General features: G+C 33.0%; 1 long non-coding RNA gene across 5 annotated transcripts; it reads left to right on the forward strand.

The window, feature by feature from the left end:
- Positions 1-2,453: 2,453 nt before the first annotated feature.
- Positions 2,454-13,576, forward strand: LOC108374946 (uncharacterized). Of its 5 annotated transcripts, XR_001849109.1 has the most exons (5): positions 2,454-2,552; positions 3,414-3,603; positions 7,035-7,486; positions 12,842-12,964; positions 13,203-13,576. It is a non-coding gene; the product is annotated as an uncharacterized LOC108374946 (long non-coding RNA). The 5 variants fall into 5 exon arrangements; XR_001849108.1 differs by lacking the exons at positions 2,454-2,552; positions 3,414-3,603 and adding an exon at positions 6,237-6,460 and having other exon boundaries at positions 13,198-13,576; XR_001849105.1 differs by lacking the exons at positions 2,454-2,552; positions 3,414-3,603 and adding an exon at positions 6,237-6,460.
- The last annotated feature ends 1,512 nt before the right edge of the window (positions 13,577-15,088 follow it).

The raw sequence follows: 15,088 nt of genomic DNA on the forward strand, positions 1-15,088 counted from the left end.
ATAGGCCGTATGTTAAATAAAACATTAAATGTTTTTATGTTTTATTTACTTTTTATTTTTATTTTGGTCGATATTTCGCCTTCAGTCTGAAGGCATCTTCAGGACTAAAAACTGAAACTGGCTATAAGGCCAGAAGCATTGATCCTTTGTTGCCCACAGTGAGTATTCGCTCACTGCTTTAAGTGCCACTGCCTGAATTTCAGTTAGACAGGGTCATGTTAATACCCCCACCCGCATTGAGCATTGCGTTTTTGTGAGTCTAAGCAGGATACTTTGCACTTTGCAGCATCACATATTCGGCCAGCAATACTTTCGAAGATTTTTGCAAAGCCTTCTCATTGCTTCCCGAGTACGACTTTTCACAATGCTGCTTTATGCCACACTGTGCAGAACTACTTTGGGTTCGTTTTCTTCTATTTACACATCAGCTAAGATCAGTTCTGATCAAAGAACGCTTTTGCTCTCTGCCAGGCATGTATGTATGTATAAAATATACAGAAAGCTTTTAAAAGATTGAAGCAACCAATATTCTTTCGACAAAGGGAGAAGCTAATGTATTTTGGTGCGAGTTTCTACCATCATATCCCCCTTGGAAAAGAAAACGGTTTGAAGAGATCTTATGTCTTCAGCTTCATCGACAGTTACGAGACCCGGCTACAGAAAGTGCCCATTAACCTGGCCAACCGTTTGCTAACCTTTCGGAAATTGGGGTTGTCAAAGATTTCCATTCTCGCCATCTCTCTCAGACTGGTACAGCAGCGTGAACTCTAAAGTGATTGAGTGGATTGGACTTTAGGCCTGGATATCGACATAGACAGGTGTCGATTAATTTTCTATCAGGACAGCTGTGGTAGACAAAGGTGATTGGTATTCGCCATCCTTAGAGCATTCGCAATTATTGATCTGATCTTTCTACAATCAATGGCATAAGCCAGAGATGATCCAGTGATGCCAACGTGGCGCAGTACTTCCGTACAACTCCCGTTTTCATTAACTAAGGGTCCTATTGCTTTAAAGTCGCCTAGCTATCAAGGAAGATGGCAACGAATAACCTGAAATCTTTAGACTAACATATAGACAAAGCAAAGTCCCTTCAATAAATGCCGCAGATCTTTGAACGAAATGGGCGCCTAGACATCGAGATATTGAGGGTAATTGTAAAGCTGACGAACTGGCGCATCTCCTTCTCCGGACCGTACAGAACAGAGCGTTGTGGCTTTGTGAGCTTTAGCAGATCCCTTGCTGCATTTAGACAAATGCACGCCCACTTCCTCTTTTCTTGATGAAGTTGACTCACTTTGGACTGATACATATGTATAAGTCTCATAAGTAGGCTGTTCCCGTACTCCAGGATTTGCAGGATTTGCAGGTTTTACAGGAACAGCTGTTTTCGCCTTTAATAAACCTTATTTTAACGTGGCTTACGGGAACGACCTTGGACTAAATCCTGCAAAACCTGCAAATAGTATACGTTCTGGAACGCTCTAAAGGAAATACTGGGACACTACAGAAAAACCGAGGGCAGACATTCCTCAACTCAAGCTTAGAGCGACCCGCTGGACTATCTGTCAGATGAAATATTCACCTGTCTTAGCGCCGTCGCACAAATTTGCAGACTTTCTTAACAGTTACTTCTAGACTAAATTAGAGGTGCCACCTTTCAACCATTGCCCTTCGTTCACTCATCTCCAGAGGTGATGTGAGGTAATTGATGTCAGTCTAGTCAGAGATCTTGGGATAGAGTCCAAGCTGCAACTACTCCGACTTCAAAATGTCAATAATATCTCGGCGAAAAAAAGATATTTGTCGAAACTCAACTTTGACAAATTTTTTGTGAAAAAACTTATATGTCAAAAACATTTTTTTTGCACTTTTAGGTTAAGATATCTCATAATATAGCTCGAAAACTCTATGTGATGTCATATACCGCAAGCACATAATAAAATAATGTGCATATATGTATATAATAGTCTTATACCGGATTTCCACCGGACAATAAATGACGAAAATCTTGAGGTATTGTAGAATGAGTTTGCGACATTCCAAAATTCAAATTTGGCTTGGTAATAAACTTGTTTTGGCTTGTATCATTTAACTTCGTTTAAGGGGTGTGCAAAACTGACAGTTGACATTTTGAGTTGGAAAAGCATATAAGTGTTTAAATAAAATATCTAAAACGTGTATTTGGATCACCCTTTATTTGAAAACATGTGTGAAAATATGCATGTGTCCAAACATTTTTTTCTTTATAGCATTTTAAGTATACATCGTTTGCATATTATGTATATTTACTTTATGTACGTACATATATTTATGTATATGTGTTCGTAGTACTTTTAAGTAATTCATATGTATTTTCGAATGAATACTCGCATTACTGAAAATTTTCGTTGACATACTCGCTCACCCCTTTAATGAACCATATAGGTGAAAAGGATTTTCAGTTAGTCCCGAGGTCTTCAAACCAAAAGGTCGATAGCTCTGCTGAGCAAAAATAATTTAGAAAAAAGTTCAAGAAATTTGTATCTTCAAAGTGCAAATTTGCGAAAAAGGTGTGTGTTAACTGAAATGCAAAAAAAAAAGAAATAAAATCGAGTAATAAATCCATTTAATGTCGACAACAAGCAAATTAAAAAAACTGTGCAATTTTAATATATACATGTATTTATACGTAAATGAAAATAATTTTTATATTCAACTCAGCTGAAGCGCCAGTGGACTAATTAAAAAAAATTAGCAGAAGAATTTAATGATACATGTTCAGAAGCGTGTTTCCTTTTTTAATATAAGACGATGGCATAATTTGCGTTCTTTATCAAATGTTTTTTTTTTTATTTTTTTATTTATTTTTTAATTCTCTTTTTATTCTATTTTTTAATCCTCTTCAAACAGCGCGCGTGTTTGTGTGGGTCTACGTACAGTCTTTTTATGCGCTTGTGTCACCTAAAATTAAATAATTTGATTTTACAAAAGTATTTTTTTCTAAATAAAACTCGCAAATAATTGGCAGCTTTCCAAGAAAATGTGCATATTTTTTTATGAAATTATAACGTGCCTTAAGGAAGCATGAAGACCTTCGAATATACTTAATAATATAACATTTTATTGCACTATAATTCATAGTTTTAATGTGCAAAATTTAGTATAGAAATAGCTAAAAAGTTAAATTTTTTTAGCAGTTCTTGGATTGAAGGTCAATTGAATGATGAGTGATATGAGAACTATTTTTTTTTTTTCGAAATCACAAAAAGATAACGATGTTTCTAAATTTTTTGTTTTTGACATGGCACGCGTTTTCCCTTATCAAAATCGTGTTTCGAGCCGATGTCAAGGTCGTGGTTCATAAGAAATCTACTAATCCTACTTACACCCGCCCTGATAATAATAAACAATTTAATTTTACTTCTTTACAGTTGAAAAATGGGTGAATTCCAGAGTTTGTTGTCCACCTTCGCTATTCTGGCAGTACTTTTGATATTCCTTTATCTTTTGTATGCCATGTTTTAAGCTGGAAAAAATTAATAAGAATTGCCCACCGTGATGACCAAGTGCCTTACTTGTAATCATGTAGTATATAAGATGACATCTCCAGCTAAAAAACTGGTAAGTACAATCTAGTAGATATGTAAATTAACAAATCTAGTATATAAATGTACATATGTACGAATCTGTGGCATTTTATTTAAACAACTTTGAATTAAAAAATAATCTATTTGCTCTAAAACATTTTAAATTTGAATTAATACGGGTGACAAAGGAGCTCGCTTATCTGCATAAACAGCCTTTATTTGCATTAACTTATGCATTTTCTTCTTTCAAATGCGCATAAGCAGCCGAATATTTGCACGAAATTTTCGGGAATTAACTCGGATCAGGAGAATTTTCGATGACAACACTGATAAAAACGGCCAGCTGTTGTCTTTTGTACAAATAAGCAAATAAAGCAGACGGATGCGGAGTCCGCGGTGGCCGAGTGGTGAGAGTTGCGTGTTAGAAGTCTGTGGGTGCCAGGTTCGGTCCTCGATTGGAGCGATTGCCAAAAATTATTTTGTCAATATTTTTTATTTGATTTGATTTATATATTTAATTTCACTTTATTTTATTTTCATTTGTTTTATTTTATATCACATTTTTTATTTCACTATTAGTTAATTTAAATTAAAAAAAAAAGTCGACAAAAACTAACTGAAAGCAATGTTAAAAAATATAGAACTTATAAATGAATCGATTAAAAAGAAATTATTGAAAGTTCTACTGGTGCTCGAACCAACGACCTTGCGGCTCGTTAATCCGCATCACTGCCGTCTGTCAAGGCACAACTAAATATAATCAAATCAACTGCGCCGTTAATCCGGATCAACACTGCTGTCTGTCTATGCTTAATGGGCATCTTAAACTACATCTATGGTTAGTTAGTTGTTAAAATATTGTTTGGGAATCCAACGAAATATTGCTTTAAAGGGAAAATGGCCTATCTCAAGATAAGTTGTTTTAATAAAATGCCACAGATATATAAACTGCCGAGCTGAGCCCGACTTTCCGACTCGTCCCACACGTTGTTTCTGCTTACCATTTTTTATATGCCTCTTTAATGGGCACGAACTCTACTCCGAAGATACGGAAGTGGTATGGCCACCTAAAACAAAGGTGAAAAGCCCTTCGAATGTAACCGACTCTCTACTCTTTGATTTACTTTAAAGCCATCCATGTAGACGGCTTCAGATTTAACTTGGACGCCCCAGACCGAATCGTACGCCGAGTTCTTTCCCGAAGGCATACCAGTGAAGAACTTGTTTTCGAGCTCGAAAGGCCGTGGTGTGTAGTTGCGTTGCCAGGTCAGTTTCTGTCCAAAATGACGGCCAAATATCTCACTTCATTTCAGAGCGACAGTACTACGCGGTTTAATGTTGGAAGTTGCAATAGGGGGTTTTCGGATTTGGGGAATTCCTTGTAAAGGTAACCGTGACTGTTTAATCCAATCTACGCCATCTCCCAAAATTTGGCTGCGTGTGTTCTTTTCCATATGCCTATATATATTTCGGAGTTTTAATAAACATACGTACCTGCAAACGCAACGCGAAAATTTTGTTGCAATATTTTTTTTTCGCATAACGGGACTTTTTCTCCGAAATATTGTATAATCTCTAGCGTAATGTAGTTTTGCAAAACGAGTTGTTGTTTTTGTCATAAATGCCAAATGAAGCAAAACTGCCAACAGATAATACATGTACATACGTACATAGGTGTACAGTATGAAGATCTCTTGCGCCCACACAAAACCAAACCAAGCAATTCCATGCCAATAATCGCACAACGCCACCTCAACCATTACACATCCGACGCGGCAGGCAGTCATCCGTGTTCCAACGGTGTATGTATGTACATACGCACGCCTACCGCAATTGCGACAAGCGTTGCGGATCTGGTGAAAAGCAGCGAATTTTCGGCAATGATGCTACGATCCCATGATCCTAATAGTACGTTTGTATGTTTGTATGTGCCATAGAATTGTGCTGCCAACAGCTAGGCGGCTACATACTGGGCGGCTATATCCACCTCGTCCTCATGCTGTTCGGAACATAAGTTTTGATATTTCAATATGTGTAAATACTACTATATTTTAATGATCATATGTACATATGTATATACATACATATACACTGGCGGTCATGCGAATAGACTCGCCTTACTTTGAAGAGATTTGGCTATATTTCCCTGATTTATTTTATGTTTAATATTTTTTTTTATAAAAGCCTGGCTAGCTATACAATAAATACCATATAAATCCCCCTTTCAAACTTTATACAACAAGTAATTTTTAGCAAAAAAAAACCGACTTCAACTCTCTATATATGTATATCTCATGATCCACTGATCGGATCTTAACCAGAATAGTATGGGACCACCTGAGACACTACCTTTCCGATGCAAAAAGAATTATCGAAATCGGTTGAGGTGGTTCAAAGTTATGCGGTAACATACATAAAAAAAAATAAAGAAATAAAAAAAAATAAAAAAATAAAAAAAAATAAAAAAATAAAAAAAAATTAAAAAAAAATTAAAAAAAAAATTAAAAATAAAAATATTCCGACGAACTGATAACCTCCTCCTTTTTTGGAAGTCGGTTAAAAATTATAAACAATCGACAAATTTGCACCAAATTTTTAAATTTTTTATTCAGAATATAGCCAAAACTCTTCAAAGTAAGGTGAGTCTATTCTAATGACCGCCAGTGGTATGTATGGCTATGCAATTGTATGTATGTATGTTCGTATGTAATTCATTCTGCTGCCGGCACACTTTTCATTCAATTCCGATACAATTCCGTGCGGCGCTGTGCGATGCTAATTGACCGGCCTTTGGTCTTTGTGGAGAATTCTTGCAGATGCGAATGCCAGTTTTTCAAAGGCATTCGGTACGAACGGTGTGCTCCGAACAGTTAACTCATTTACAGTCAACGGTGCGTGATTGCTAAATAGTATTAAAAAAAAAAACAGCTTATAAAATAACATATATATACTACATATATACATACATAGATTCAAACAAATATACATACATATTTAAGGATATAATTGCAAAAACTAAAAAAAAAGCAAAAAAAAAAAAAAAATCGAAAAAATTGTGCCAAAAATCGCCTTAAAAATTCCAAAGCTATTTGTTGTTTCAAATTTGTTAACTCTTCTTTTATTACCTAAATATCGATGGCTGAGTGGAAGATCGACCTATCGCGGCAGCCAGTTTGAAAACGCCTCGGTCTCAGAAAATTTTTCAACAGTGCCCTATTTCAAAATTTCGTTTGAGATAGGGCGTTTTTGAACTGAATTCTGAGATAGGGCGCTCTTCAATCGAATTCTGAAGTAAGGCGTTCTTGAAAAGTTTTCTGAGATAGAGCGTTTTCGAACGGCTGCCGAGATGGGTCAATCTTCCACTCAGCCATCGATATTACATAGTTAAAAAAAAAAAAAATCAAAACTATTTTCCGTACAACTTTAACATATTTTTTTATTTATATTTCACTTTGCCCCATATAGCTTAAACAACCAACCACAGCAACAAAATGAATGAAGCCAAGAGTCTGTTCACCACCTTCCTTATCCTGGTCTTCTTGTTGGGTTTACTGTGGGCTTTCTATGAAGCGGTTTTCTAAAACTCTAACTATGTACATAGACATGATTTTCATGTTTTAAACTTTAATGTATCCCGAAAAAAAAACACACACACACACACACAAATCCTGTGTGTTTGGGGTACTTTTTGTTAGTTTTTTTTATTTATCATCATCAAATGTCATAGTTTGGAAATATTTATTTATGTACATCAAAGATGTCAACATGAAATCTGGCAACAACAACAACAACAACATCATCGTCTTACATGATAGAATGAATGAATGCGCGAAAAATCAATTCCAAAAAACATTAAATCAACGAATTTGTAATTGCAAAAAAAAAAACTAAAAGAATTCGCTTGGATAGAAAATGAGGTAAGTGATATTTTTTTATTTACTAAATAAATATTTTGTTTATTGTTATTCACTTAAATTACTACACCATACTAAAATTCAAAGACTATTTGGAATTGCCTTGAAAGCGGTACCTCTGCTATTTGACCAAGATCCTAGTGCTGCCAGAACTAACCTATTTTCGAACAAAATGTAGGGAATAACACAGCCAACCAGCGGAGTCCGCAGGGTGCACAATTTGGACTGCCAAATTGTCTTTTAAGTTGTGATGGTAGCAATTCATAAGGTCACAGACAGATAAATAAAAGGCTGACCTCCATGCTGACTAAGAATTGCTGTAAGTCATACAGGGAAATTATAAAGCAGAAGCAGGGACCGAACATAACAGTTATTGATGAAAACTGTCATGGAAAAATTTACAATGAAGAAAATGTTCTACAACTAGACTAGCGAGACTCAAATTTGAAAATAAATTTATATTTGCAATTTTTATGCAAAATTAAGAAAAAATAACAATTATTTTTGATTTTTATATTATAAATCCAAAATAATTATTTTTGATTTTTATAATATATATCTTAGATAACAGTTATTGAAGACATTTATTTATAAAAGTCCTCAATAAAAATTAGTCAGTGACATTTTTCGCAGTTTAGAAGGTGTTGTTAAACAAATGTTTACTACGACTTATACAAATGACTTTTATAAGTATGATTTAAAAAATAAAGGTCAGTGACTGATTTTTATTTATGACTTTTATAAATGAAAGTCTTCGATAACAGTTATCTAAGACATATAATTTAAAAATCAATAATAACTGTTATTTGCAGATTATTTAGAAAAAAATCAAAAATAATTGCTACTTTGGATTTATAAAAAAAAAGTCCGAAATAACGGTTATTTAAGAACTAATAATAATAAAAGTCAAAAAATAATTGTTAAAGCGCGATTTTTTTAATAAAAGTTGTAACTGTTACGGTCCCTGAGCAGACGAAATCGCCGACTTATTGGAACACCTAACCCCATCCTACATTAACTTTGATGCCTTTACATATAGCTCTCGAAAATGTACCGAGCATCTACTACTACGCCACCTGCATTTTAAGAACAATAAATGACGACATTACTTTTCCTCTCGGGACGGGTATAAAAATTGAAAAAAACCTATTCCTTTACTTCGAAAAATTCGACTAGTCATGTGATTAGGAAAGCTATCGCTACTGTCTCCGTTCTTGAAAGACGTAGATGTTATCATAGGATAGAAGCATACAAATTTGTATGCGGCCATGATGAAGTTTTCATTGAGAAAATCGAATCTGAATATATGGAAGAGATAGATGTTATTGCTGCTATCGTTGATGCAATATAGCTTAATTAGCGTCGTCTGCAACATCAAAGATGCAATTTTTGAATTTCGACAACTAAAAATAAAGCTCCTTTGCGCATTTTTATTGAGATATTCATTCGCGTAACGAATCAAAATCAGGAATTGGAACGTTTTCACTTTCCAAAAAACCTACATGAAAATTTATGCAAATACTTATATGTATATGTATGTATGTACATATGTATGAATGTACATATTTTATGAGATTTTCATGCGAGGTCTGCCAAAATTCTAGTATTTCTTGTTTGCTTTTTTGAAACGGCCGGTTCACTAGTATCTGTGCGTTGGGACATTTTTTAAGATATGCCATCAAATAAGTATATCACTTCTTTATTTTTCGGTATCTACATAAATCAACAAATTTAATGAGCCATTTTTCCTCTAAATATCCATGTACCAATACTAGCGCAGTATCGAGAAAAATATCTAAGAACATACATACATATGTATTCTATATAAAAAGTGTGAAAGCGTACAGCGATTCCCAACACTGTTGCGAACAAGCGTTCCGTGGGTTTGCCAAAATACTTTCAACAGCATTTTCCATAAAAAAAAAATGTGTCAACTTTCTGAGTGATACGTAACGCAGCAATTGCCGCTTGTGTGGAAAAACATTATATACATATGTACATATGTAGATGCATATTTATGTATGTATGTATGTACATGTAATTTATATTTTTCACGCCTTTCGAATGGAAGAGAACTCTGCTTGAATTCATCCATTGTCACTTTGTTGCACCTCGTTGTGTATATTTTCACGACAGTATATTTGTTCGTGTTTTCAACATCAAATTTACCGTAAATGTTGTACTATTTTTTGTTGAAAATACTGAAATTTATATACATACATACAGTGCGCGTTAAAAATAAGTATACCCTGACGTTTTGACGATTTTATTTATTAGAACTTTTTTTAATTTTTTTTACCAAAATATAGTCAGTCATTCCGAAGGCAAACCACAAAAATACATTTTTTAAATTTCATATAGATTTCGGGAAAATGCAAGAAATTTTCAATTCGATTTCTTAAAATTTGAGTATGCAGTTTTGCAGCACATAAAATTTTAGTTCAGGTGCAAATTTCAAGTCGCTAAAATTATTTTTTATATTTGAGAATTTTTTCTCTGCGAAAAAGAATTGAAAAATTGAAAATTCGAATGAAAATTTCTTGCATTTTCCTGACAACTGTATGAAATGAAAAAAAATAGATTCTTGTGGCTTTCGCTGTTGAATGAAGTATATTTTTATAAAAAAAAAGAAAAATTTGGTATGGAAAAAATATATAAAATCGTCAAACGTCAGCGTATACTTATTTTTGATACTCACTGTATATATAAAGCTTTTGTGTTGATTTTTTAATACTTGTGTTTTTTTGCCGGCTGTTTTCGCTTGGTTTAGCACACTTTCTACTTAAATTTTTTTGTGTGTGGAATTATATTTAATATTCTATATGTTATTCGAGTAGTATTTATAGCATTGCTTCATATTTTAAACAGTGACACAATATGTTGTTAAATAGAAATTTCAAAAATTAAGAAAAATGTGCAGTAGCTTACATAGATATATGTATGCATGTATACTAAATGTACGCTAGGGAATAAATAAACAGAAGAAGAGAAAATTAGCAGGATTAAATATTCAAAGATAATATCTTTTTAGATGTTTACATAACAAAAAATAAATTAATTACATATTTTAATTATGATAGTGAAAATTAAAAATAAAATCTACTGGTTTTTCTAAGTGTAAATATTAGAGTTTCCCCAAGATATTTTATTTCCACGGAAAGATTTAGGACAATGCCTCCAAGTAGTAGCAGTATATTGAATGGTCGTAATTTTAAACAGGTGGCAACCTTTTAACAACATTATGATTGTTCCTACTAAAGATTTGCTAACACACTTTCGTTTGACACCCGTATTGTAATATTTCCAATAATTTGTATATAAGTTAATCAAATTCGACTTTTCAAACAAGCGGTAACCCTCGAAAAAGTGTTTTCAAGTTAAAGCATTCCTACATTTCCCCGCCTAGCATCGTGATGAATATTTTAAATAACTGATCAATTAAATTTAATCTGACAGGTGGCAACCCCCTAAATATACTACAGAATAAAAGCCTTTTCAAACCCATTTCGACTGATACCCATATTTTAATTATTCATTTGGCTCTTAAAATAATTTCAATCGAACTTTTTAAACAGGTGGCAACTCTCTCTTAAAACACCTCAACAATTTTCTAGTGTTCAAACTAAAGATTTCATAACAATTTTTCGCTTGACTTCCGTATTTCAAATAATTTTCGTATAAGCTAATTAAATTCTACTTTCTCTTCAAACGCAGTTTCAAGCTATAACCTTCTTCAATTGTCCTCTGCTGACATTTTGGTACATATTTTAATTAACTGATGAATTAAGTCGACTTTGATTTTTTAAACATGTGGCCACCCTCTCAATATAGTTCAAAAATAAAGCCTTGTCAAACCCATTTTGATTGATGCCAATATTTTAATCATTTATCTAGCTTATTAAATAATTTGAGTTTAACTTTTTAAACAGGTGGCATCCCTCTTTAAACATCTCAAAAATATTGTTAGTGTTATAACCAAAGATTTCTTAAGACTCTTTTGTTTGACATATTTTAAGTGATTTAATTATTTACTGCGTTTGTGCGTTCTAAATTGGAATATGCTGCTTTTATCCGGATACCGAGTCATACAGTTAACATTAATGTATTTCTACGTTTTGCTCTGCACTCATTAAATTTTGTTGAACCTATCGCATTTTATGTCTCCAGCTGTCGGCGAATTAGCTTACAAACTTTATGTAAAAGAAGTTGTCCCCAGGCTATCTAATTTTTATTGGGTATTGGGTTTCGGGATTGCCCGCCTCTTCTTGAGAGCATTCACTTCTATATCCCAGTCGTAATTTGTGTCGTTTTGATGTTTCCAGGGCTTACTTAAGCAGAACGGTTCATAATGCAAACTAACCCGAAAACCGAATATTATCTGCATACAACTATCTCGAAAATGTTTGAGACTTTGATTTTACCAATCCGAGATTAACTACTTTTGTGTTGGGACTAGAATTCATAGACATGTAACCAAATAAAAAATAAAAAGTTGAAATATTCCAAAAGAAACCAACTGATATTGCTGCAACACACTCCAATGTGAAGGAATTACTTACATACTACTTAAGGCCAGTATGCAGCACTCAAGAAAACGGTAAAGAAAAAAATTTCCGTTATTTTGTGTGTGTGTCCAAGAAATTTTGACATCTGATACTTCACCAGCCTGTTGCCTCACTGTTACCTCAAGACATAATGGAACGGGCATATATTTCAGTTACCAGCATGAGTTGCCTTGTGCTCTTTTTTCACAAAACAACTTTAGAAAACCACGAAAATGTTACACAAGAAAATTTCTTAGCCATTTCTTGTACGTCATTTTGTATGAAGTTTTTGCTTTTCTTGAGAGCTGCATACCGGCCTTTATTTAGTATAAAAATATACGCAATGCATATTGCTCGTAATAGTTACCATATGTTTGCCATTTCAAGTGGTTTAATGGATTTTTGGCAATCATTTTATGTAGGCCATTAATTTTTACATTAATACAGTTTGAAGCGCCATGCCAAAAGCACACATTTTCTTCTCCATTTAAATGTAGTACTAAGTGCTATAAAACATTTGGTCTGCTGTCGACAGCAAAATATAAATTTAATTTTTTTTGTGGCTAAATATGGCTGAATGGAAAATGGATGCTATTAGGCTTGTAAAATGAGCAAATAAAAGTTATTGTTTTTTTTTTTAAGGCACATATACTTATGTCAAATGTACTTGAAGTTTTGGAATTAGTACGAATATATAAAAATTACTAAGTTTATATTATAGTTAGATATTTGTATATTATTGCTGCTTAAAAATACATACATACATTTCACGGCATTCACAAATAATTTTTATTTTCAAATTTTTCTCATATAGATGACGTCAACAGCCGTTAAGCAGCCGCTAGGATGCCAATACGGCTGGGTTGTTGCGAGGGGAAAGCGATTTTTCGCTGTTCAAAGAGAAAAAAAAACAAAACAAAAATCGGTGAGTTTCACTGTAAATAATTCATTGAGAAATATTCAAATAGTTTTTGCGCAAATCTTGCTAAATTACAAACAAGTGCAAACGCCATAATCGATAAATACGATTGCATTATGTACATACGTGAAATTTTATTACGTATTATTTTTGGCTGTGTCTAAATTTTTTTAAAAAATAATCAATTGCCATGTTTATAATGTTTATTTTTTTTCTTTTATTTGTTTGTTTTTATTTTTTTTCATGTCAAGTAAAGTCTTGCTGCCCCATGGAAAATACTGTAAGCAAATTACCATCAGCATCAGTGTGACCTCGCGGCGTGCTGTACTTTGTTGTAGACACCTATTTATTTGGAAAGTAAAAATATACTAAAAAGCGTAAAAGTGGAAATTTTCAGCAGCTGTCAGCAATCCATCAGTTCGTTCATCTTAAGTAAAATATTCCAGCCGAACGACGTTCATGTCATCGACTTCTAGAAATTGCGTTTATTTAAAACAACAAAATATAATAATTATGAAAAGAAGCCAAAAAAAAAAAAATCATAAAAAACTTAAACGTAAAGAAAGCAAAAAAAGTAGTTTGCACATAAGCAAAAAAAAAAAACCAATCATGTTTGGATCGTATTTATTACATAATATCTTCTTCTTAGTTGTATAAGGGTATTTGACATAAGCCATAGTTGTAGTGACTTATATTTGTTATGAAATATAAAACAGCAGACAGGAACAAATAAAAAAATGGGTATTTATGAATTGAAAAAATAAAAACAACAAGACCTTAAAATAAAATAAACTCAAAAAAAAAAACAAAAACACATCACAATAACTGCATTTTATATCTGTGCACTTTTGACAAAACAACTTTTCTCGAGTGAGGTCATTTTCTCTTCAAAGCTGTAATTCATTGAGTTGTCGAATGATATTTTTTTATGTTTAGTCATTAATAGGTGCAGTTCAAGTTGCTTATTATTTTTAGATTTTTGTAGGCCAATTATGTTATATCGCTGTCTTTCATTTTGAGATGATAATTTTACATTCCATAAAACTATTGCGTTAAACTGAAAATTAAAAGTTCAAAACAATTGATTTCAAGCACATCACGTTTTGTTTTCCGGTAAAATTAATTTTATTGTCAATTACTATTTTAGGTTGGTTTTAATAGTTGAATTAAATAAAGTTAGGGAACTTCCTATTACTCTTAAACGAAATCTGTGCTAATCTTAATGTCCATCTTAATAAAAATTTGAATTTCACACTTATACCCCAATTCTGTGCACTAGACAAATTGTCAAGCTTGACTATTTGTCAATAAATTTGCGCCTAAACTATGCTGCAAAAATTTAATTCTAGACGCTTTAAAAATTTACAAAAAAATTAAGCAAATACATACAAATCTTAGCGGCATAGCTTTAGGCGCAAATTTATTGACAAATAGTCCAAGGTTGATTATTTGTCAAGTGCACAGAATAGGGAGGATAATCTCAATTCCAATCTTAATCCCAATCGCAATCTCATTCTCATTCTCAACCTCAATCTCAATCTTAATCTCCTTCTTTCGCTTTTTCATTGATGTTTGCATTTACACCCAACCAAGGGCAAATAAGTCTCAACTCTGCCACACCAATGTATAATTACATTTAAAGGGGAAACGGTGGCTGGACATCATCTTGCGATTAGTTATAAAACATGCTCATTAGCACCCACCTCCCCATCAAGCCCTTTAAAGCAAATAAGTCATCGGATTTAGATGAAATCTTTACCACCGAACGTCATCTAACAATTTATGTCCATTAATAACAGTCTCTATACCAAAAATGGAAGGACCCTGTAACGTGAAACCCAATGTCTTTTGACTTTTTAGCCTTACGTATTTTATTTTTTTCTGAAAGCAATAGAAAGTCTATTGATATATTCATCCCGTCCATCGATATTTTTATCGACAAAATAATCGATATTATTATCGATGTTTTTATCGATATACATAATAGATATTATTATCGATATTGCTACAGTTGTAATAATCAATATTGTCACCGATATATTTATGGATTAGTTATAGATATGTATATTTATCGATACGGTGATCGATATTGTTATCGATATAATATTTAGCACATAAGATGTGATCACATGACTTGACATT

Source organism: Rhagoletis zephyria, unplaced genomic scaffold (genome assembly GCF_001687245.7).
Source record: "Rhagoletis zephyria isolate East Lansing unplaced genomic scaffold, Rhagoletis_zephyria_1.1 Rzeph_scaffold_00091, whole genome shotgun sequence".
NCBI classification, from domain to species: Eukaryota; Metazoa; Arthropoda; class Insecta; order Diptera; family Tephritidae; genus Rhagoletis; species Rhagoletis zephyria.